Source organism: Sciurus carolinensis, chromosome 12 (assembly GCF_902686445.1).
Source record: "Sciurus carolinensis chromosome 12, mSciCar1.2, whole genome shotgun sequence".
NCBI lineage: Eukaryota > Metazoa > Chordata > Mammalia > Rodentia > Sciuridae > Sciurus > Sciurus carolinensis.
The window spans coordinates 5,476,852-5,502,488 of record NC_062224.1 but is presented as its reverse complement, the minus strand read 5'-3'; the positions used below and the strand labels follow the sequence as shown (position 1 = coordinate 5,502,488).

Sequence of the window (25,637 nt, the reverse complement as noted above, 5' to 3'; positions counted from 1 at the left end):
GTTGGCAATGCACCTGTCACCCAAGAACTCTGGTAGAGATACACAATAGGGTTATGTTTTCCATGTCTGCTAACATGACATCACTCTGCAGCCCATGGATCGACAAGTAATTCCAACTTTCAAACTTCATTACTTAAGAAATGCATTTCATAAGACTATTGCTGCCATTGATAGTGTCCCCTTTGATAGTTCAACATAAAGTAAGTTGAAAAACTTCTAGAAAGGATTCACCTTTCTAGATACCAGTTAGAACATTTATGATTCATGGAAAGAGGCCAAAATATCAACACTGACGGGAGTTTGGAAGAAGCTGATTGCAATGCTCATGATGACTTCGAGGTATTCAGACTTGAGTGGGGGAAGCAACTGCAGGTGTGGTGGCAATGGCAGGCGAACTGGAAATGGGGAGCGGAAGTGGAGCCTGAAGGCCTGACTGAACTGCTGTAGTCTCATGGAGAACTTGAATGATTATGAGATAATTCCTGTGGATGAGCAAAAAAGTGGCGGGTTGAAGTGGAATCCACTCCTACTGAAGTTTTGAGGTTGAAATGACAACAAAGAACTTAAAACATCACCTAAGCTTTGTTGATAAATCAGCAGCAGAGTTTGGGTGCATTGACTGCAATTTGGGAGTGAAATACCAGCAAGCAGCACTGCCTACCAAGGAGAAATTTTTCACGAAATGAAGAGGCAATCAATATGGCAAACTTCATTATTGTCTGATTTTAAGAAATTGTGATGGCCACCTTAATCTTCAGCAACCATCAGTCAGTGGCCACCAACATTGAGGCAATATTCTCCATCAGCAAAAAAAAAAAAAAAAAAAAAAAATTACAATTTCCTCAAAGCTCATATGACTCAGCATTTTTCAACAATCCCATAATTTTTATTAAGGTGTGCACGTTGGTTTTTAGACATCAAGCTATTGAACACTTAATAGACTTCAGTACTCTGCAAAACAAGACAAGTTGTATGACTTGCTTTACTGTGAGATTCACTTTATTGCAATGGTCTGGAGCCCATCCCATAGATAGCATTTGCCCTACAGGCTTTGAGACTTGTAGCAGAAATGACTTAAAAACTATCTCCAGGAATATCATGGAGTTGAAATCTCAGTAAACTTACCTTGTCCTACAGACATACATGCTTAATTAAATAATTTTTCTAGAAATAAGTTATACTTTAGCAAATGAGCCACCTCAAGTTTAAAGATATTAGGTCTTGAAATTAAATGATTGCCTATGTCTGGCAGGAATACAGATCTACAAGTCGCCTGAAGCTTGTGCCTCTGCTGATGAGACTTGGCTGAGGCACCCCGCCTGACAACCACCTCTGTGTGGATGCATTAATACATGGCATTATTTATGAAACTGACATTTATTTGTGCTCCACTTTATATCAAGCACTATGTTAGGTCTGCTAAGTCCACATTAGGAATAATAAAGACTCACCTCTACTGTCAAGGGTGTCATGATATGTGAGACACAAACAAACTATAATAGGTGATGACAGTGCTGCCATTACGGAGGCACCTGTCCCATGAAGAGCCAAAGATGGTCCTAGTGATGGGCATCCAGTGTGGCCGGAGTGTCGAAGGCAGAATGGCGAGAAATGAGACCAGACAGGGACACAGGAGCAAAGCCTGCCAAGGGGTTTAACTCATCCTGACAGCAATGGAGAGATGTTAAGGAATTTTAAGCTAGGGACAAGGGATCAGAATCCCATTTTGGAAACATCAACCTGGCAGTGTGTGGAGAACAGCTCTGGGGAAAATACTGCTCGGATGATTGGTCCAGACTGGAGGCCATTGTAGACTACCAGTCTATAATATATGTAATATAATGCCTTGGGCTGAGCTGTTTGGAATCTATGGAAACAGTGACATTTCTTTAAGAGCAAGAGTTTGGAGGAGGCTTCTAACTGATTTCTTCCTAGAGAATATAAAGAGAAAAAGATAACATCCCAGAGTCTGGGTTGGGCAAACAGATGTACTGTAGTGCATAAATTAAAGAGAAATAGAGATTTGAGGAAGGGGAACAGATGTTTGTTGGTGGGTCAACATTGATCTCAACTATGGACACACTGGTTTTGAGGTCTTGGGAGTCCTCCAAATTGGACTTACCATCAAAGAGGTGAATTTTGAGTATCAAAATTCAGAAAACAGGTCTGGGTTTGTGACAAAGATTTGGATCTGGTGTATGAGCAGCAGTTGAACATGGAAGTGATGGGATTGACCAAATACAGTTATAAAAATATGAATCAAGAATCAAGTTCTGGAAGCCTGATGTGTGAGGAGCAACAGTGGAGAGAAGAACACCCAGAGGAGAGGAGGACCGGAGAGGAGGGTGGCGTGGGAGTGAAGAGAGAAGATACACATGAAGAAGGAAAGGAACGGAAGTTGCCACAACCTCTTTGTAAGATCCAATGTATGATTCTAAATTTAAATAATAAGTTTTATCTTTGAAATATCAAATCTGTCGTGATTTCATTGTTGTCTTGGAGTCCACCTTGATTGTCTAGACTGAAATTCAAGAGTCTGAGTCTCTCATCTCTCCAGGTTTAGACATACATGTCTTTCCTACCCCCTTACAAGGAGCTTGAGCTTGGAGCTCCCAGCACTGAGGAGAGAAACTGAAAACCAGGACTTAAGACCTGAGGTTTGATGCGAGAGCTCTTCGACCCTACCTTCTTCAGGACAAGATTGTAGAAAATAGTTTACCATCAATAAAGATCAACCAGGCCATCAGTGTCTGAATCCTATTGAAATGCTTAAACATTTACAAAATTTTTTTTCCTGAACCTTCATCTATATATGTTCAGTGATGAGAAAATGCACAAAATGCTGATCAGTATAGATCATTACATGATAAAAGGAAAGGAAAGCCCTAGCTATTCCAGACAAATCAGTACAACTTCGAACACACGCTAACTTTTAAATAAACAGAAATCATTGAAATGTGGCTTAAAACTTTCTTTTTGTAGAATGAGGGCTAAGGAAAATGTAAGCTATCGAATGGTCAGTGGGTATAATAGAAATATCAATTTCGAGAAGTGTCCTCAGAACACAACCACAGGAGTCTGGGTTGTCACAGCAGGCAGGTGCTTCCCACAGTGCCTCGCACATGAGGCGCTCAGTCACTCCAGTGTCACAGGCGAGCTTGAGATTCCAGCAGGATGTTCAAATGTACGTCCACCTCATGAGTCCACACTGCTGAAAGGATATATAAGCTCTCTTGGCCAATTTCCCTGCCAGACTGACCTAGCATCATATGGTACAGTGCATGAAAGTAACCCACACAGGAGAGCAGTCCATACATGTGGAGGCGGACTGGCCTTGAATCTAACCAAGCTCAGGTCAGGGCCTCTTACTCATACTGCCCAGGCCCTACCAATGAGTTCACATGACCCGTGTTTGTGTTTTGTTTGCAAAAGCAACATATTTCTCCTATTCCTTTTATTAAAAAAGAGTCTTAGGTCTCACAGAACTTGGCATTATCCAGGAACATATGATGGATACTTTACAAGTAGCATGTGAGAAATAAATTATATATCCTACAGAGAATTCCTTGCCTACTACTGGCACATAATAAGTGTATTATTTTATGTGTTTTAATTTGTTTATTTACAACATGTTCCAGCAAAGATCTATAGTGACTCATAAATACACCTAGAATATTACAGTAAAAATAAGTAGAAGACATCAGAAGTTTCCTAAAAGAACATTAAGATGAGTCCATATACTTCCCAGAAGTCAAGGCAAGAAAGGGTATTAAAACCTGGTATTGACAGTGTCCATACACTACACATGAGCTGGTCAGTAGAAAATCAACTGTCTCCAATGTAGAGGAAGGTGGTTATTCTTGGAGTTTTTCACTGATGGAGCACTATAACGTAGTGAGCAAACCCTCCAGGGCACGTTTAAATACGTACTATCAGCAATTGAGATCAGGTAATGTTAGAGCCCTACTAAGAAAGTGTGATTGTAAATACAGCCCTATTTATAGATAAAACTTCTTAGTAAAATGATGTTCACCAAAGTTTGTGTGTGAATTTAATTGTGGAATAAAACTTTGATGGAGGAGTCAGGAAAGGCCAGTGGATGGCAGACTCTGCCAGTGTGAAATGGGGCCACCACTGGATGGTAGTGGTCACAGCTAGCAGAGGAAGGTTCACAAGAAGGAGCGTGTGGTGGGAAATAGGTGAAAACTGATACCAACATTTGGGGAAATTGATGAGGAGGTTCCTTTATTAGATTCTAGGGGCAAATCCACCATCACAACAGCATCTAAAGCAGACGTAGCTGGGCGCCCTGACATCGGAGCTGAGAACCTTTCAGAATTGAAGGTAATTCCACAAGCTAACAATGCAGAACCTCAGTCCTTCACATGACAACTGCTTCCCCCCAGGAAAGCTTGACTTCACACTCTGTGCACAGTACCTAAAATTTGGATTCCGTACATCACAGATAAGCAAACCTTTTCTATAAAGGATCTGAGAGTAACGTGTGGGCTTTGTGAACCACACGGTCTCTGGGGTAACCACTCACAGCAGCCCGAAGGCAGCCCTGCACAATCAGAAAGTGGGCTCCTGAAGAAATTGAAATCTGAATTTTAAAACTAAAATTTCTTATGTCATGAAGTAGTCATCTTTAAAATTTTTCCCACCATTTAAAAATGTACAAACCATTCTTAGATAGTGGACGGGTCAAAAAGAGTTGGGGTGAGATTTCACCTTTAGAAATACTTTACCAAGGTCTAGATATTATATAATAGAATTTCTTCTCCCCAGAATGTGATAATAACCTTAATTAGATGTAATTTATAACAATTATCAAAATGGAAGACAGAAATAAAATTCTAGTTTGAGTCCAGAGTGACGTTTTGATCATTTTAAACAACAATAAAAAAATTAAGCATAACAAAATAATGATGAATTTAGCATTGCCTGAGAAAACTGTTTTTACTAACATATAGCAAATTATATTCTTTATTGGAAGTTTTCAAAATATGGACCAAGATAACTTATATAATCAGTTTTTGTCATTTTTAATATCTCTTTAAAATTTTTTGTTTTCCAGCTGCAAGTTTGATTTGAATTTTTGATTAATTCTGAGAACATTGAGAGGAATGTAACATTTTTAAAATTCTTAATTTTAAGAATTAAGAAATTCTTAATTTTATAGACATTTATGTGATTAATGTATAATTTGTAAAAGGGTAAAATATTTGCTTAGTGCTTCAGCACTCACCTTTGAAATATAAAATAAACCTTCAGTATCCTAATTTTGACCCCTCAGTTTACATGCAAATAGATTGTATGGTAGTCCATATTCAAAAATTTTAGTTCAAATTATTTTTGTGATTAACTAACTTAAGTGATTCTATCTAAGCATGCTATATTTAATCAAAAGGAAGTTTATGTGAGCATATCTCTCAAACACAAGTCTTTTCTCAGCCTTGTTCAGGTATATTTTTGTGACAATGGGGACTGCTGTGTTATTGCTCTCTGTCACATTGGTAGGTTGATGCCGACATGAACAGACTGAATGCACACAAATCATGCGATTCTCCTCAGTGATGAGAGCTTACATTACTAGATCCACGAGGTTCACACTTCAGGATCTTCTGTGTACCAACTAGGCAAACATCCCTTGCTCTCAAAAAGCTTGCTTTTCCTCTTTCTGTTGCAGTAAAGTAGATCTCCCTCCTCCTATGGAAGACTCCACCCTCCAGCTGTCCTTCTGATCTCTCTCTTGTACGAAATCTACTGTTTGAAATATACTGAGAGGTTTACTTTTACATCTTAGCACCTAACCAGTTTTATAAACTTCCCATGTGTGCTTGAAATAAATGTGTTTTCTTTCATTATTGAGCACATAAATCTCTTCCATGCTCTTTTACTACTATTTTAAATGTACAACCCATCTGCTATAATGTTCCTGCTTCTGTTCAAATCTGTAAAACAGCAGTATTTTTGTTTGTTGTTGTTTTCTACAGACTGGGCTCTTCCAATGTCTTGGCAATCTGACCAGTGAACACACCCTGTCCCAGAGGAGAAGAGTGTCTGTGGATAGGGAAGGATGCCATTCTGGTTTGTAATAACCCACGTCCCTGCAGCAGAGGGGCCAGCACATTAAAATTATTCTTGAAAGCATTTTAAAAGATACAATGGGATTTGAGGAGAGAAAATATAAAGGTTACTCTTGCAAACACATTGCAAAAGCCAGACGAGACCAAAGGTGACCCCATGTGTTCATATACAGCCCAAAGAACAGAAGGCTCTTATCTGCCATCTCTGAAAGCAACTCTAAGGCTCAATCTTCACCGTGCATCCCCCAGGAAGGGAGCAACAGGAGGCTCGCTCAGACGCTTACTGACTCATGGACAAACAAACACCCAGGGCTCCATTGGAAGATGCAGATTCTGTGTCAGAAGGACTGGCTGGGGCCTGAGACTGAATTCAGACAATCCCCAGGTAAGTTTATGCTGCTGGCCCCAGAGCCAACCTCAAGTAGTGCAGGGTAGACTGGACTCATGCAGCTTGGAGAGGGAGACAGTCAGGAAGCAACTGCCTAAAGGGGACCATTGCCTACTGGTTTTCTGTTTTTCTCACAATGAGAAAATGAGGGTTTGTGAAACAAGGGCTTCTTCACTATGTTGACTTTACTTCTGAGAAACACCTGGACCAAAAGTGCTCAGGGAAAATGTGGAGGCCAGCATTGTTTGGCCCAAGCCATGTTCAGAGGAACAACAAACGCTTCCCAAACTTCCTCTTTTGGCACAGAAGATGGCTTATTCCCTAAGACAAAGCCAAAGGAAAGAGAGAGAGGATGAGAGGGAGGAAGAGGGAGAGAAAGGGGGGGAGAGAGTTTTAGAAAGGCACTATATAGATATATAGGAAGATAAATACGTACATATAGAAAGAAAGAAGGGTGGATGGAAGGAAGGGAGGGAAGGAGGGAGGGAGAGACAGTTGTACCTGTTGGGAGACGTGGACAGATTTCAATAGGTATGCATATCTAGAGAAAGGGAGATGGGTAGATGAATGAATAGGTAGAGAGAGATGTATGGGAAGAGACATGGAGAAACATAAATGTCCACGTAAAACAGAGAGCTGGATAGAACATGCATATTTATGCATGTGTAGCACAGTTTTAATTTTTTATCTCTTTATATCCCTAAATACATACACACACACACACACACACACATTCCAGATGTTTCTGACACTTTTCTCTGTTTTTGTTTTCTAGTTGCTCAAAGGGAAGTTTGTGGGGAAGAGAGAGAAGGCAGTCAGAATCAGCACCTTGGACAGGGCCCACTGGCTTTAAGTAGTTTAATGAGTATTTAAACAAATAATTCCTTAAATGAATAATTCCTCCTATTCCAGCATCTATGCTTCATCTCTCTCAACCCTTTTACACTCAGTCTTCACAATACTTGTCTATTCTGTGTCTTCTTCTCTTTGACTTCCAGTTCACATCTTTTTTTTTTTTTTTTTTATGAAAACATCCACATGGGACATTTATTCCTATTTAACACTTTCTACCCTTATAACAATAAACAAAAGGAAAAAAATTGACAACAGAATCTAAGATCTGTTAAGATGGTTGTTAATACATACATTAAAGAGAATATAGTAAATAAAGTGGTTTACATGTTCATTTTTTTTTCTCTCCACATTTTTTTTATTGTAAACAAATGGGATACATGTTGTTTCTCTGTTTGTACATGGAGTAAAGGCATACCATTTGGTAATCATAAATTTACATAGGGTAATGTTGTTTGATTCATTCTGTTATTTTCCCCTTCCCCCCCACCCCTCCCACCCCTCATTTCCCTCTATACAGTCCTTCCTTCCTCCATTCTTGCCCCCTCCCTAACCCTAATCCTAACCCTAACCCTACATCTTAACCCCTGAAAACCGGCTCTTAGATCCACCATCCCTGCTGAGGAAAGCAAAGATCACCAAGGAGTGCATGTCAGTGTCCAGCATGCTCAGTAAGTGTGTCAGTCCTGTAGTGAGACCACTGATGTGGAGAACTTGAGGACCAACAGGATTAAGGAAAGGAGAACTCTTAAAACCGTGTGTGACACATTGTATCTCTTACAGTGTTAGCGATTACAATCTGAGTTGGCTGCTTTAATCGTTGAACCCTTAAAATAATTCCCTTTTGGTTCCTGGTAGCACATCTCCCATTTTGTTCTGGCTTTTCTCATCCTTTTCCTCTATTTTCAAGGCTCATCCTTCTCCAACTGGCCTTCAGACACTGAGGATTCCCAATTCTATATCCTGTCATTTCTTTCGCCTCACAGTGAATGGTTTCTGCAGCTGGACTCACCTGTACCTGTAGCTTCCATCATCATTTCAGTATGAATGACTCCTATTTGCTTTTCTTCCAAGCCCTTGACTCTCTTTTGACCATCAGACACATACCGAACTGCATATCTGACATGCCTCGTTTGAAGTGACATAAGCAACTCAAATCCTACATGTCCAACTCAAAACCATCATCCACTGTCACCACCCCTATCTGTAGGTATGAACTTCCTTCAAGATCCTCTCTGTCAGGGAAAGCCATCTGTAATGGTTAATTTGAATTGTCAACTTGATTGGATTAAGAGATGCCAATGATTAAGAGGCTTCTGGGTGTGTCAATGAGGGTGTGCCTAGGAATGACTGGAATGTGGGATAGTAAACTGAAGTGGAGCCCCTCCCTAATCGTGGGAAGCACCACCCAATAGGATGGTGGCTTAGAAAGAATAAAAGCTGGAAGAACAAGGAAGCAGATGCAGATGCAAGCTCCACTCTTCTTGAACAGATTCTTGATTGCTGCTTTGATCATCTGAGGACATCATACTCTCCCTTTCTCATGTTTCCAAAGTGGACTCTTCCAGTGATTCTTCAGGGAGTTTCCAAAAGCCTTGGTCTTGGACTCATTAGCACTATTGATCCTTCTGGTTCTGGGGTTTCTGCGTCTTGAACTGCACAGCTGCTGGTCCTTCCAGCTCTCCAGCTGCAGAGGGACATTGTGGGCTATCCAGTTTCTGGTCATGTAAGCTAATCTAATAAATCCCCTTTTTATAATCATACTTCCTGTTGATTCTGTTCCTCTAGAAAACCCTAATACACCATTTCTGTGCAACCCAGAAACGCATATCAGCACAAAGCGCCCTCCACGGCCTGTTGCTTTTGTTTCTGATGTGCCCCTGGCAGCTGTCTAGCTCCCTCAGTTTGCACAGGGGCCAAGGTTTCCATCTTCTGTAGCTTCAACATGGAAACAGCTTCTTCACTGTCTGCACATGACTGCTCCTAATCCCTGCACACTTTGCACCATGCTGTAACCAGATTCATCTTTGTTAAACACAAACCTGATGATGACACATCTCCCTTCAAAACCATCCAAGTTCTACAATGTACTTTGACACCTAAGACAATGTTCACATTACCCAGGAGATTCTTTGAGATCTAGTCCCTACTTCACTCACCACTTTTAGCTGAAACCACTCTCTGATTCAGTCACACTGATTTCCTTCATCGCCTGTCTTCCTGCCATTCCTACAAAAACCAGCTCCAGCAGCTCCAGTCTATGCACACTATCCAGTGGACTGGCGGTCTTCTGCTGCAGTGTTCCTGACTCACCAGATCTGCACAGTAACAGCCCTGATGGGATCAACACCTACTATGAGACGTGAACTGTGCTTGTTCCCTTCCTGGCTCTTCTCTCTTTCCATATCCCATCTGATCTCATTATTTTAACTGTAAGTATGGTGTCTTTCCTCCTGCTTCTCAATAGACACACTGATTACAAAATAATAGATTAATGTATTCTGAGCTACACGGTGGTAACTCTCTGACAATAGGTGATCACCACCAGTTATCAGAAGACACACCATCCCAATACCTTGCTTCATTTTAAGTAGTTTTTATTTGTATGTGCTCTCAAGTAGGTCGGGAGTCTAATATTGTAATCCAATGCAAAGTGGGGTGGAGGGGATAAATGAGCTTTGTCTGTTGATGTTCTCTTTTATTTTACACAGAACATATATTGACTAATAGTGGGTAAACATAAACAAAAACATAAACAAAAAGAATGTGTTTTCTACAGTTGGTGCCCAGGCATGAGCTATGCTGAAAAATTGAAGTTTAGTCTTTTACATTTGACACTGCTTTTGTTTGTTCTTATCTATGATTTTTTTTTTTTTTTGGATATGGAGAATTTTTTCCTAAGCTTATTTAAAAACTAAAAATTCAATGTAATATCCTTATCTAGAGACTTATATTTAAAGGTGTTTTCATATAACAAATTGTAGGCAGCGAAGCTAATACCACATTTCATTTAAAAGACAATTGATTTTAAACTGAGGAATCAGAGTAAGGACCAAAAAACAATATAGTCTCTGGTCTCTAGAACTGTAGAATTAGGTGGGTAAAGACATATTTTCAGCTGATTAATTTTTTTCTCACAGGGACATCTGCTGTCATTTGAAAACTGTCCAACACGGGTATCTGAAGCAGATGGGAACAGCATGGAGGATGTCAGATTGGCTTGTGGTGTAAGTAATATTTGCTTTTTTTTTTTTTTTTGGATAAGCTTATTGCAAAAAAAAAAAAAAAATCACTATTTATGCTTCATCTCAGCCTTAAGCAATGGTCAGTATTGACAGTAAAAGCAGGTTTGGAACCTGGGCAGAGCTACTGCCTTCCAGGAAGCAAAGGCCCCAGGCTTCAGCTTCACATTGTTTTGATGCTCACATGTTGTGTGATTAAACAGCTGGGGAGACCCCAGGGCTGCCAGCTGGACATGATTTGACACCCTGATTAATCTTGAGAAATGCTCCCACTTTCATCCTATTAGAAAAGTTTGGAGAAGCCCCTGTGCCATGTGGCTGCCTGGCTTCCAGGAGACAGTGCCAACTGGCAGTTAGCTATTCATGAACCGACCTGAGTGTTACAGAGTAACTCCAATTGTGTTAGCTGAGTCTGAATTTTCCAGGATAACTCCTGTTTGTTGTAATTTCATGAGGAAAGCCTGTCAAGGGAAAGTGGATGCTGCCTATTGCAGGCACCTGAGAAATACTGGACCTCTGAAAAGATCCCCAGAATCCCTGGAGCCAGAATGGGGTGCTTCCCCTTCTGAAGATGTTTTCCTCGGCAGGCTGGCCATGTGCCTCAGTGCTTGGCATCCAGATTGCTGATGAAAGGACATGGTTTTGCCAGTGTCATGACCACTGTCTGATGTTTGATGGCAGGGCAACCAGGGAGCACAGAGTTCTCAAGCCTAAAAGTTTAGTCTTCAAGAGTAAGATGCAGGAGGACAGCTGGTGTGGACCTCCTCCTAGATGGGGAGCCCCTCATGACTGAAGGAGAGCTGCTCCCTTTGAAATCTCACATCAACTGAGGCATCAGAAAGGAGAACAGATCATTATAAGCAGCTAGTCTTATGACAGAAATTTATTCAACTAATTAGGAAAGAAAATAGAAGAGAATCTGGGGAAAGCAGCTTTTGGTTGAGTTGTAAAGACCAAAAGAATCCATTAGGTTAGACGAGTGAAGAAACACTGGTTCAGGAAGGGACAAATGGGTGGAGGTGTAAGAAGGCATTTGTGGGCATGAAGCATGAACCACACAAACAGACGAGGAAAGGACCCTCCAGACCAGTGGTTCCCAAACTCCAGCCTGTGGGGCCCCTCTACATTCTGTTTATGGAGGTTGTGCCTAGGACTATCTACTGCATTTTACACTTAAACCGAGATATTTTAAAAATATTTATGTGTCAAGTCATTTAAAAAGACACACACACCTAACACGCTAACATAAATAACATATTTTATGAAGATAATTTTCTTTCCAAAGCAAAAAAAAAAAAGTATCCAGAGTAGCATTGCTTTATGCTTTTGAAAAATTCTTTAATTTATGTCTTAATAAAACAGAACTAGATTTTCATATATGTTTCTACATTTGAGCAGTTGCAATATGTTGTTTTGGTTTCAGTATGTGGAAAAAATCTGGCCTTGCACATAGAGGTAGCTGGAAAAGTAATTTTCAACAGCCTTCATGGATAATTATGGATAATTCTTCTTTAATGCTACACGAAATTTTACAAGTGGTAATTTCTTAAAAGTTTGTCACAATAAACAATCTGAAACTACACAAGAAGACATTTCATATTAATCACATTAAAATCCATGATCTGCCTGCACTGTGAATGGACATTTATCTATGAACAATTTTATAACATTGGCCAATGGGAAGATGTTGGTTCACTTCCAGACTTTGACATACACTGTAACACAATACCAAGGTCAAATCTGCTAATATTGCCATTCATCTCATCAGAAAAGTCTTTTATACTGGGAAGCTGCTAAGTACACAGTGGCAGGTACAAGTCTTTCAATATTCTAATTTTTGCTTGATTGCTTGACTTTTATCAGTTATATTTCCTAAAGTGACAAACCTCATCTGAATACCTATAGTTTGTCTGTCAATCATTCTTTCAAGTAATAATGGTGCTCCATAATACTAGTGGCCGGCACAGTGTGCAGCTTGTCTTACCAGGGGTTCTCCTCAAGAACACCCCTGCTTGGTGTGCCACAGAAGGACTCACTGTGTGCTTCCCACGCACACCCGCACTCCCGGAACACTTAAGAGGCATGCACTCAAAGATCAAGGTTAAACACAACTAGTACTCTCAACTGCTTGTTCTGGGTGACACTAGCCTCATGTTTCTGCAGGGGCGCAGGGGAGGAAAACACCATGGCTTCTTGTGCCAATGAGCGCTGTACCCTTGTTTGTATTCTGGCAACAGCAGTTTCAACCACCACTGGTTTTGTGCAATTTCTGGAAGTGCAACCACAGCAAAAGGGCAGTGATGGCCCAGTTTTACTCTTGCAGACTCCCTGAAATGAACTGGGTACCATCTTATCTTGGAAGTGCTAATCTATGTAAAATTATCAATGAAGAGGAAGGAAATAGGTAAAATAAAAGCTACTGACTACACATGAGTGACCAAAGAGGTGACTTAAGTAATCAAAAAATGAAAACGGTTAAACCAAACAAAAATAAAACCCTAAGGAATTTGCTAAGCAAAAAGGGAATGCACTGATTTGTATAACAAGCTGAGGTCAGAGTAGATTACTTACAGGAACTCAAGTGCAATAGAAAGAGGGAATACGTAAACGATCTCGTCCTCTCACCACCAGAATCGAAGAGGCTTTCTTCCACTATGAGCCCTTACATGAAAAATCCAGGGGAGCACGGGCTTATGTCTCTTTCTGCCCAAGATGAGATAAGAACTGGGAATGATTTTTGATTGACAGGTCTCACTAGAATCATATGGTTGGACTAGGGAGAAGAATCTTCCCCAAAAGCCATGTGGGAATTGTTGCTTTCAGAAAGAAGATATTCTTGGCGCCTGCACACAGACACAATTATATGAAGTTAAGTATATAAATACATTTTTTTTTTTTTTTGCAGTGCTGGGGATTCAACCCAGGGCCTTGTGCTTGCAAGGCGAGCACTCTATCAACTGAGCTATCTCCCCAGTCCATAAATACATATTTAATTTAAACCTAACAATAAATTATGAAATCAACCACACATTTGAAATAAGGAATCTGTTTGTCAAAGTGTTTACATAATTTTCCTAGCATCATAAAACTATCTTTTGGGGGCACAGCACTGGAGTGCCTGGTTCTGAGTTTCTAAGATCAATGTTGTCTGTGGTCCCCCAGAAAGGGTGAGAGCATGAAGGTAGATGATTGAGAGAATCCACCTATCTATAAAAGTTCAGAAAAATCTGTTTTCCATGTATTTACCCAATATTACTAATTTTTAGCCCAATATTACTAATTTTAAAATTCACTCATTATTCAGCAATGGAAAATGATAACTTCATTCTAAACCAAAAAAACATGTATGATATAACTTTTTTTTTTTTTGCAGTGCTGGGGATTGAACCCAGAGACTTGTGCTTATGAGGCAAGCAGTCTATTAACTGAGCTATATCCCCAGCATAAGTTTTTTGTGAATTTATCCACAAAGAATTGCAATAATAGCAAATGGTGACATATTAGTGACTAATATTTATTTTATTTTAATTTTTTCCTTATCTTTTTAAAAAATATGACTAACATTTTTATTAATATGACTAATATTCTTATTAATAATTCCATGTGTGTTAGGCTGTATGTTAAGTACTTTATAGACATTGTGCTATACAATGGTATACAAGCCTACTATTAAATAGATACTCTCATTACCTCCCTTAGCCAATGCCTGTGAGGTAGAAAGTTCTGGATGGTTTTATTTTTGTATAATTTAATCTCCAACTTAGCTCTACTCACATCTTGGGCCAGAACTAGTTACAAGGCCCCTCCTAATCGTAATAATTGATGGAAAATTCCAATCTACCATCAACCTGGAAGGAGAAGAACTAAGAACATTTAACAGAACAAATACCAAAAGTCTCTCTTCCTATCTGTTGGAAATTGTTATCTGGAATCTTAACATTCACTTATTTCAGTTGATGTTCTCTAAGTGGAAATCGCTGGGAAGGAAGAGTTTAATAATCTGTGATCTGATTAACAGCAGGGTCTAAATGACCTGAGAAGCTGAGGCAGTGACTGTGCGTGAGAGTGACATCTGTGATATGAGATGGTGCTCCCGAGCAGGTCTGGCATGCAGTGTCCCTAAAGCCCCCTGTGTGCAGGCACCTCTGAGTGGGTAACAGGAGCAGGGTGGGAACGAAAGTTGGATGCTGATGGACACTCAAAGAAAAAATGTGTTATTTTGCAAGTTTTCTTCCACATTAAATTTCCAGTGGTGCTTTTACCGCTGGACTTCTTTTGAACAGACTCTGAGTCCTTCCCAGTTTTTGGCCACAGCCTGAGTCCCCGCACCTGTTCTCTGCTACAGTGTCCACCTCTGTGGTTGGACCGAGGACTCAGTCACCCTACTGCTCCCTCTGAACAGTTGTCCCCTCTCAGGAACAGCCACAAAGTGTGATGTGCTGACTTTACATCTTGTCAACCTCCACCCTTAATAATCACCGAAAAACAAAAACAAAAACAAAGACCACCATCAGAAACTGAGGAAGTACAGATCTCAAAATTCCTTTGTGAGCTCTGGAAGCCTTCTTCCACCCTTCACGTCATGATGCGCTTGCTGGGGTAACCACACAAGTGTTCAGGGACCCTCTCTGGCCTATACCAAGGCGATTTTAAAAGGAAAACAACACGTCCTTGGGCATAGCTTTTTGTACACAACGGGTGGTTCCATGAAGCTGTCACTCTCGTGTTTATGCTGCATTATAGCTAGAGGGTACTGCTGAGAGTCACCCAAAGAGGCACGTGGGACCAAAAAGATTCCAGATGCAGTGTCCAGTACCCTCTCAAGAGGCATTGGGAACAGTGCTGCACCCCAGTGTGAGGGTAAGCCCGCAGTAGTGCCAGGCAGGGAAGCCCACTGAGTCTCAGTGCCTAGTGTCCTCGCTGGTGCTCTGTCTGTAGGCTTGAGAGGCAACCCTCGAGGCAGACCTCAGTATCTGGCCCCTCTGGAGGTGCAGCTGATGCTGTGTCCAGGGTCCTGACCCCATACCACTTTGCAAGAACACCTGGCCTCACCCCAGAGCACACTGGTACACTTACATCAGAGGTGACCTTCCCAGGGTTAGAGATTGCCTTTCAAAGGCTAAGAATTCAAGCCATCCCTCTTTTTGGACAAGGTAAAGTCTGGACTGCACACACAGAGCTATGCCCAAACATTTCTCACTGAAACCCCACTCACAAACCATATTTTGTCCACCGAGGGAAAAAAAAAAAGTGTGGTGAAAGAGACTATTTATTACGGCTACTGATGACAACTTTTGTAAATATTCCCCCTTACTGCAAGAGTTTGCAAAGAATCAGCCATTATGCCAACGTTCTCAACTATACATTATGTAAACGTCTCACAAAATAAAAAGCACCATGCCAGTGCCTTTAAAACAAGAGGGTTAATTATGAGTTCTTCACCAACTGAAACTGCGCTTTACACACTCTCCCTTCTGCTGACCTAATTATCCATCTCTAGAGATCATAGGCTCGCCTGTGAAGTTCAGGGCATGTCACTGCTGACGAATAAATTAATGGCATAAAGGAATCAAAGTCAAAATTAGCATGAAATTAGTATCCCACAGCTCACTGCCATCAGGGAAAGCTAACTGAATCTGTTAGGAAACCTGTTGGTGAGAGAATCAACTCTGACAGAAAATTCGGTTTCCTTTCTGGACACCTGCGGTACAGTATCGTCATACAGTCCAAGCTATTTCAAAAGCAGGGTCTGTTGTTCCAGGGCCATTTCCATATTTGTCATCTTTAAGAAGCAGGAGGCTGAAGCAGGCGCTTTGCTGTGAAGTCTTTCCGGTTGCCCTTCAACTGGATTCCACTCGTGTCCACCCTGTAGAAGCTCTGGGTCTGTCAAGGGGATTACATTCCAACGCAGCCATTCAAGGGAATGTAGCAAAGAAAAGTGACCTAAATGGCTTTGGATGAACAGTGTCAAAATGCCAATGTAAAAGAGGGGTCCCCTCTTGCAGAACACCAACCATTGCCAAAATCTGCATTGTCCATAGCTTTTTGGAAATCAGTGAATGCTGTGCCATTGATCTTTCTTAGAATGTGCATATTGGGAGGACTTCCGGGGGGGGGGAGGAGGGGATTAGCAGGCTTGGAGGAAGGGATAGCACACAATGACTAACAATTCCAATGTCAAGTGTCCCTAGAACCGGTTTCCCACCTCTCTCCCTCCTGCTTGCTCCCATGCTATGCTTTTGTGTGTTCTTTCATACAATTAATGTTTATTTCCAAATTTACCCCCTCTGAGATGTAAAAAGGAGTTATCTCACAAAGGTTGTACACAGAGGCTCTATTTGTCATTAATAAATTTCAGTGTTGAGATCATCAATGTTTGCAAAAAGTGGTTTAAAGTACCTGCAAAATACACATGTCCCTAGGACTGGGCGGCCTAAGACATATCCAAAATCACAGAGCAGGGAGGTTAGCAAATGAGAATCCAACGGTGTGACCCCGGACTTTATTACGCCTCAGACCGGAGTCAGAGAGGTTCGCATCTCTCGCAAAGCTGCTCCCAGAGATGTCACCAATTCTGATATCCAGAATCCTCTTCACAAAGTAAATCTGTTTAGAAAATATTTCCAAGTAAAGGTGTGCATCTTTTAAAGGGGTATGAAGTATCTTATCCGATAGGAAAACTCTCCATAAAGCTCCATTTCCATGTGTTGGCTGCCAGGAAACTCAGAGCTAATCATCTTCTGGAACCATCTCTTGAGGGCATCTTCCTCCTCATAGGACAATGTGGCCGCCAGCAAGTTAGGGAAATTCAGTCACTGTGGATTTAAACCTGAAAATAGGCTCTGGAAATTGGAAGAAAATGATGTCTAGACACTTTGAACTTCATCCTATCTCCACGGCTATTTCCTTCATTCCTTGCCTGAGCCTAGGTGTAATGGATATTTTCATTTAAAGAGTTGATTAAACACTAAGGGGTAGCAAAGAGAAAATCAAGAGAATGTGTGAAAGTCACCAGAAGTTTGTCTTAACACATGCTGGCTTCCCCTACCAAAAGCCTCTTGTCCCCGTGATCTCTGAACCCTCTCACTCTGCATCTTCTTCCACCAGGAGGAAGGGACCATGCCTTGCCTGAGTTGCTCATTTCCTGGTAAAACTTTGGAAGTTCTGGAGTTTATTTTATTACATTTTCTTCCTCAGTATCTTCTTGCCTTCAATCTTTATTTTAAATTTCCATATGAATGTTTATATTATAAACTGTTTCAAAGTAAAGAGAGACGAAAATACAAACAAATCAACAGGAAAATTGAGAACCAGGCTAATTTCTAATGCTAATGAATGCTTCCTGAGAGTCTGAAGTCCTGGCTTTTGATTGGATTTGCAAGCATGTAAATGGCTTATGGGTTACAAAATCCCACAGGCCCTAGGAGATTTGTTTTAAAAGAGCAAGCAGCTTATACTGCTTCTCCAAATGAAACAATGTAAAATTTCTCTGCATCTCTGCAAAATAGCAATTCAAAATAAGGGTGAACTTGATCTGTTTTCTACTTCCGTGTTTCTCGCTTTACTTAATTTCGACACAGATTTGCTCTAATAACCCATGCTGTTGTTTTAGGCAGTCTGTTTTCAAGCAGGCAAGAGGATTTAGGACACAACACTCAGGAGAATGAGTCATATATGTAAACCATTCTGCTGGGGGCAAATCCTGAGGTTTTGTGCTGCTATTCACACCATGAACCTGAAAAAAAATTCTATATGTTCACCATCTTCCAATATACAACAGTACTACTTCATTTAATAACCTCTTCTGATCCTATTTTCTCTCTGGAAAGAGCTGAGCGACAGCAGAGCATTGCTCAGTGGAAGATTTCCTGTTTTTCGTTATATTAGACAATCACTACTTAGTAAATTGAATGGCTCAGGCAAAGGAGATAAACAAGGCTGTAAACCTAGCTGTAGACAGGGAACTTTGCATTTGATAAAACAACATAGCAACAATCTCTGATATTTTTTATGTCAGGATTGCATTACCCCTCTGGACTATTGTGACCACGATGGGCTATACATTTTGCTTCAGCTTCAGGAGCTTCGGTAATATATCATTATTTGCTACCAAAGCTTCACTTTCCACAAAAGGAGAAAAAGTGGTTAGTAAATGATCCCCTTTCTCTAATCAAGACAAGTGGGACTCTGGACAGAATGTGTCCACAATTCCAGTCTTCAAGGTGACTCTTTATCTAGTGTTTAAAAGAGACCATCTCTAAAAATCAAAAAAAAAAAAAACTTTTAAAAATCTTTTCATAGTTATAGACTAGTGTCAAAAATTTTGTTAAAATATTTAAATTTCTTAAATATAATATTTGATAAATAATTTCTGCAAGGTTTTGAAAAATATGAATGTATTCAATGTTACTTTACAATTATATGTAGGTAACTGTTTGCATACATGTATGTATATTAATACCCCCTAGACATAGGTGTCTGTGTGGATATGTATATACATATCCACACATATGCATATGTAAGATATCCACATACTTAGATACACCTAGTACCTTATTGCATTTGAGACTCATAAAAACTGGTTATTGGTTCAAAATTTCAGCTTTCATTAAATTCATTCATAGATTCACTAATTTACTCATCTGACAATTAACTTACTCAACAAATATTTACTAAACTCTTTATGGAAGCTGTTAAGCTCATTAATGGATTTAAAAATAATTAAGACTGCTGCTTTTCCAAAATAATGCCACAATCCATTAAAGGAGTAAAGACCATTATGTGAGCAACTCTTATAGAAGTAGGCGTAAGTAAAAGCTCTTGATTAGTGCCAAGGGAGTATTGTTCTTCCATAGGAATGGAATCTAGAAAATTCTAATGGAGGATTCTACACCTAAGCTGGGTCTTAGGAATGAATGCGGGTTCCACAGGAGAAAGTTAGGATATTTAGTTAGAGGAAAAGATTTCAGAAAATGCAGAGACAGGAAAGAAATTTGGGCTGAACTTGTGAGTTTTCAAGTTTGACTAGAATATCAACTATAATGTTGGAAACTATGGAAAGAGACGAAGCTGGGGTGATAGGTTCTGATAGTAGCGGATCTTAAATGTGTGACCCCAAGGTTTAGGTCTCCAACAGATAAGCAGAAGGGATTCACTGAAGTTATTAGGGCACCAAGTAATGTGAGCACAGCTGCTCCATCTAGCGGCGGCATGAACCAGAGACGGCCGTGAAGAGGACCCTTCCACAGTGGGCTTGCAAGAGTCCCCACAAAGGGACACAAGCACAATAATGCTGCAATGTGGGGGTGGGCCATGCGTGTGCCTGTGTGTGCACAGACGTGGATGTGCTGGTGAGCCACGGTAACAGGCATAAGGAACAGATTATTTTTTGGATAGTGGAGGTTTGAGTGAAATCAAAACTAAAATAGTACATGTTACATATTCACAGTTTTGGGGATTAGGACATGGACATCCTTGAGATGTGGATTTGGGAAGGAAAGTAGTTTTCCACATGCCCCATAGAATCCTAGTGGGAGATGCTTCTTTTCTTCTTCTGATTTTTGCTTTGTCGCTGATCCCTTGCTCTTGCCTTCAGGAAATCTACTCAAAGCTCTCCACGGCAGACTAGGATATGGAGCAGCAAGCCTAAGCTCCGTTGTCTGAGAACCAGAAGCTCTGGGTTTTCCAGCTTTGCAAGTCCCCAAATCTCTCTGCTTTCTCTTTTCTCTTCCATATCTGTCCTCAAGCTTGCGAATCCTCACTTGTCCTTACCGTATACATATATGTATATACAAATATACATATATATATGTGTATATATATATATATATATATATATATATATATATAAAATGCCTTAGGACAAGGAGGAAAACAAGTCAATATTACACACTCTCCAGCCACTTCTAGAGCAACAAGTCATCGTGCTCTCTTACAAGTAAGTAAATGTGTCAGTTTTACTGACATTAGGGCATTGTCAACTTTTAAGAGTATATTCCTTTCCACACATTCAGGTATCAAAAAAATACTCCAAAGTCTCACATTGCTATTGTTAGAGCAGAATTTCTCTTATAGGTGTTTATTCCTTCATTAAAAAGAGGAGGCAAACTGGGTGCAGTGGTGTACACCTGTAATCCTAGGGGTTCAGGAGGCTGAGGCAGGAGGATCTCAAGTTTATAGGTAGCCTTGGCAACTTAGCCAGGCTCTAAGCAACTTTGCGAGACCCTGTCTCAAAATAAAAATTAGAGAAGGCTGGGGATGTGACTCAGTGGGTAAGCACTGCTGGGTTTATTCTACAGTACCAAAAAAAAAAAAAAAAAAAAAAAGATAAAAAGAGTAGGTAAGATGGCAGCAGCAAATAGGTCTAGGTGATGGGTGTGGCTTCTTACAGTAGAAGCTGATTCCCTGGGATAGTCTGCTGAGGTGTTCCTGGTCATCCCTGGTTTTCCTCCAAGTGGTTTGGAGACTGTCATCTCAGCCACCTGGGCCCTCACCAATCCTTTCTGTTCTCAGCCTGGTCTTCATCCAACCAAGAACATAAAACAAAGGAACATACACAAAATGGTAGCTATCACCTCCACTCATATTGCATTTGATAAAAGTGAGTGATTTGAGTGACATCTCACCTGATTCCAGCTGAAGCAAGGAAATTCAATATTTCCAAATCCAAAGGAAGAAGCAGTAGATTCGCTCTTGACTTTTTTGCTTGCTTGTTTGTAAAAAGCTAACAGCCTCTTTCATACCAACCAATGAGTATTTCTTCATTTAGGTTGTTTACTTTAGGTTGTAAAAATAGAACACTTAATTCTAGCAATGTAAATCTATTTGTATACATTTCATTTAGCTCCAGACACATAAAGAAATTTAGCAAACCTATTCTGATAATTTTTTTAAGAATTTGGGTCACACTCTGGTTGCTAAAATCTTGGTGAGAAAAAGTCTTCTGGTCTGGTCTCCAGAGTACTCCTCCCCTCAGTTCCATCTCCAACCCCACAAACTCATCATATGGATTGTGAGTCCTGGAGTCTGTTGCTCTAGCTCCTGGGACCCTTCAGCAACACAAGTGACATCACAGCCTTAACTAGAAACGTCATCCAGTTACCCAGGTCCTTGCTTTCCCCTTTAGGTCAGTCCGGTGTCCTGGGAATCTAATGTAGGTCCAGTGACCAGGAATGTGCTTAGGTAATTCTATTTCCCTGCACCTACCTGTTTAAGCTCCCCGAATGATTAAAATCTTATCTTGTTATGCACTGTCTTAGTTTCTCATGACTTTTTTAACTATCACAAAATTGGTCACTTAAAATGCTAAAGTGTATTCTCCCATAGTCTGGGAAGCCAGAAGTTTGAATCAGTATCTCTGGGCTATCATCCAACTGCATCTCTCTCAACAGTTCTAGAAAAGAACTGATTCCTTGCTTCTTCCAGTTCTAGTGACTTCCAGTGTTCTGTGTCCTGTGCCACATTATTCCAATCTTAAAATCTCTCTGCTCTGTCCCCACATGCTCCCCTGCAGGATCCAGGGGGAAATCTGTTCCTTGCTTCTTGGAGCTTTTGGTGGCTATTGGCATTTCTTGTCCTGTGCCACCCAAGTCTAATCCCTGCCTCTATCTTCACATTGCCTGCTCTGGTGTAGATTCTCACCTGCCCCTCCCCAGAGTGGACACTGGTGATGGTATTTAGGGCCCACTCAGATGATCACCCCATGTCAAGGTCCTGTAAAAACCCTTTGTTCCCAATAAAGAAACACCTAAAGTTTTCAGGGATGGGATCTGATATCTGTGAGGAGATCACTTTTCAATCTCCTATGTATGGACCCACTGTCCACCTTTTATTTTAGAGAAGCTTAAAAACAAGAGGGTAGAAGACCAGTTCCATGTGCCCACTTTACTCTCTTCCCAGAGATTGGGTAAAGAGCAATCTATCTCACTTTTTTCCTTATATATCATAAGGGAAAAGTAGATCATAGTGTGATGTTCACATGAACCAAGTCACACTGAAGATTCAACTTAGTTTTACCTGGACGTTCTCACAAAATGGTTCAGGATCTGAAGAGGTATAAATGACATTAGAAAGACATTTTCTCTCTAGTATAAACTCACCTGCTATCATCTCCAGTAAAGGACCATTTATTTTGTCAGTTGAGAATCATAGTATTCCAGGGTCCAAAAGGTCCCCTGAGATTACCTATTCTAATTTCTTTATTTTATAGAGGAAAAAAATATGCTCACAAGGAATAAGTTTCCTGCCAAAGTTTGAAGTTAGTTATTTTGCAGGATTACTCTAATTTTTCCTTTTGCCTCTATTTTCGTGCTCTGACCTTTTAGACCTATTACTGTGGCCATTTTCTTCATTGTTACATGGAGTTACAATATACCATTCTAAATGATGAATCACCCTTAATATAGAAAGGCCTAGATGTTGCCCTTTAAAGTCTCTATTCATTAGTGGACATAGGAAAATAACTCTCCCCCAGAATCCACTTCAAACTTCCCAGAACAATGTGGGCAGGGAAGATAAATGCAGACAAAGGAGGCTAGAGGGAGCCACCACCCCGGAAGAGATGTGTTCTCAGGAGACCTCCACTCCTTCGCACACTGAGTGTAAAACTAACATCAGGAGAGAGTCAGACAACTGAACCTGACAAATAAAAATAGATTTACAGTAATACCTGGGTGGACTCTTTCACTGTAACTTTGAAATCACTTTCTTATGCCATTAATATGTTGGTACATGGTGATAATTTATTTGCAGAGAAACTTGGATCAAAGTATTACCTGTGACACTTTCCATGGAAAATATAAAAGAGAATTAAGTAGATATCAAATTTAAAAAGCATAACAACCCATGGTACAGTCTATCTCCTCACTCAGTCTTTACATATTAGCAGCCCGTGGAAGCATTAGAAGCACTACTCAATTCAACTCAGCAAGTAAAACAAATTGAAATCATCAGCAGGACTTTGGAAATTAAGTGGTTGGAATATATACTGCATTTTTTTGTCTGCGTAACTACGCAGACTAGGGAGGGAAACCATGTACACCTGGCTTATTTTGGAGCATTACAAAACCAGGCATGGTACTTATTTCTACAGAACATGATGCATAGTTGTTTTGTCAGTTCCTATAAACCTATAAGATGCATTTTATATGTTGAATATATCTTTATTGAATGTGAAATTGCTTTTGGTTTCAGGGCAGTAGACTGATTTTGTATATTCCCACAAAACAGATAGCACAAAGTCTAAAATAGTGCTAAGAGACCAGGTTAGCTTTCCAGAAGGAGAGGGGGACTTAAATGCCGCATCGAGTGGGAAAAGGCCGAACAGGAAGGAACAGAAAAGGAAATCAAGGTGTGTGTTGAGGCTGACACCGTTCACGCCACACCCCACATGAGGAGTCGGCTCTGTTCAGCTTCTTTGGAATGGAACCACCACTGAGATACTCTGTTCTCATCTCTGCTTTTCCACCAGAGCCATAAGATTTCCCAGTTCCAACCTCTGGGGCTTCGTTTTCTTCCACCAGTGAAAGAAGGATTTGGACTGAGCCGTTGCTAAGGTCCCACTGGGCACTGTAATTAGGAGATGACAGTGTGTCCGTTCAGCAAAGGCAGGGCCCAGGGTGGCACCTGCCCAAGAGGACTTTGGACTCTGCCAGGACTCAGGGTGGACAGGTTGCCTTTCAGGCCCTTTGTGACATTGTTCTTGGTCCCCCAGAAACAGGGCACAGAGTAACTCCTGTGGTGATCATACCCCTATGTAACCCCGTGCCACACATGTTATCCGTCTTTCCACCCCTAAGGAAAACGTGTGGAAATTAGTGCAGTTAGTGGTTAAGGGAAGGGATTCTAGAAGCCAGTGAATTCTGATCCTGTTCCCACCAAGCTAGCCACGTAAACTTGCTGTTTCCTGCTCTTTTTTTTTAATTATTTATTTGTTCTAATTAGTTGCACATGACAGTAGAATGCATTTAGGCATGTTGATAGATGATACATAAATGGAGTGTAATTTCGCATTTCTCCAATTGTACATATTGCAGGATCACATGGGTCATGCAGTCATACATGTACAGGAGGCGATACTGTCTGTTCCACTCTACTGTCCTTCCTGCCCACACCCTCCCCTCCCTGCGCTCCCCTCTACCTGATATGAAGTAACTCTATTCTTCCCTGTCCACCGCCCCACATTGTGAATCAGCCTCCGGGAGAGGTTGGACTCACAACCTCTCAGTTCAACGTGGCAACACTGTAACGGTTCCCTTTCCTTTAGGGCCATTCCTCTGCCCCCCAGTGTAAATCAGGAGGATGATCCTCAAAAATCTATGTCAACTGTAAATAAATACCAGTAAAACGGAGAGTGATAAAGGGACTGGTCAGCTTTTGCCCAAAGGGCCAGAGAGCAGGCGTCCCAGGCCCTGTGGGCCGGGCAGTCTCTGTCACAGCCTGGTTGTGACATCGTAGCACAGAGCAGCCACGGGGGACATTTGCAGGTGGGCTTCGCTGCGCTGCAATCGGTTCCACAAGACAGCTGACCAACCGCCCTGCCCAGGTGGCCTGCCCAAATGCACCTCCACCACATCCCTCTCCACCCTCAAGGAAGGCGGCCCAGCCTGCCCCGCTCCCCGCTGTCTTATGGGCGCGTCCTTGGGTGCGTCTTCCATGGACAAAAGTGGGCGTCGCGCAGGAGCAGATGCTCAGGAGGCAGACTTCTCCCGGGCCCACGGGTGTGTATGATGAACGAGTTTAGCCGAGCTCTGGTGAGACTCTCTCCAGCTAAGTGTGAGTGACAGTCAGAGGGCAAGCGCCAGGGATCGCTCCGCCCTCCAGGAAGAGCCGACTGGCTTTCACCAGCCTGAGACACATGTGGCGAAATTTGGCTATTGAATGTCCAAAGGTCCATGCATCAAAGGCTTGGTCCCCAGGGTGGCACTCCTGGGAGATGCTGTGGACCTTTAGGTTGTGAGAGGCCCTTAGTTCATTGTGAGAGGCCTTTAGGTCACTGGGGTTGCCCCCAAAGTGAACTGTGGACCCTGAACTCTTCTTCTTCCTATTTTGCTTCCTGGCCCTGAGGTG

General features: G+C 41.2%; 1 pseudogene; it reads left to right on the top strand.

Annotated features, from left to right (window-relative positions):
- The window catches only part of LOC124961948 (heat shock cognate 71 kDa protein-like), a 119,338-nt pseudogene extending 94,040 nt beyond the window's left edge, over nt 1-25,298 (top strand).
- The last annotated feature ends 339 nt before the right edge of the window (nt 25,299-25,637 follow it).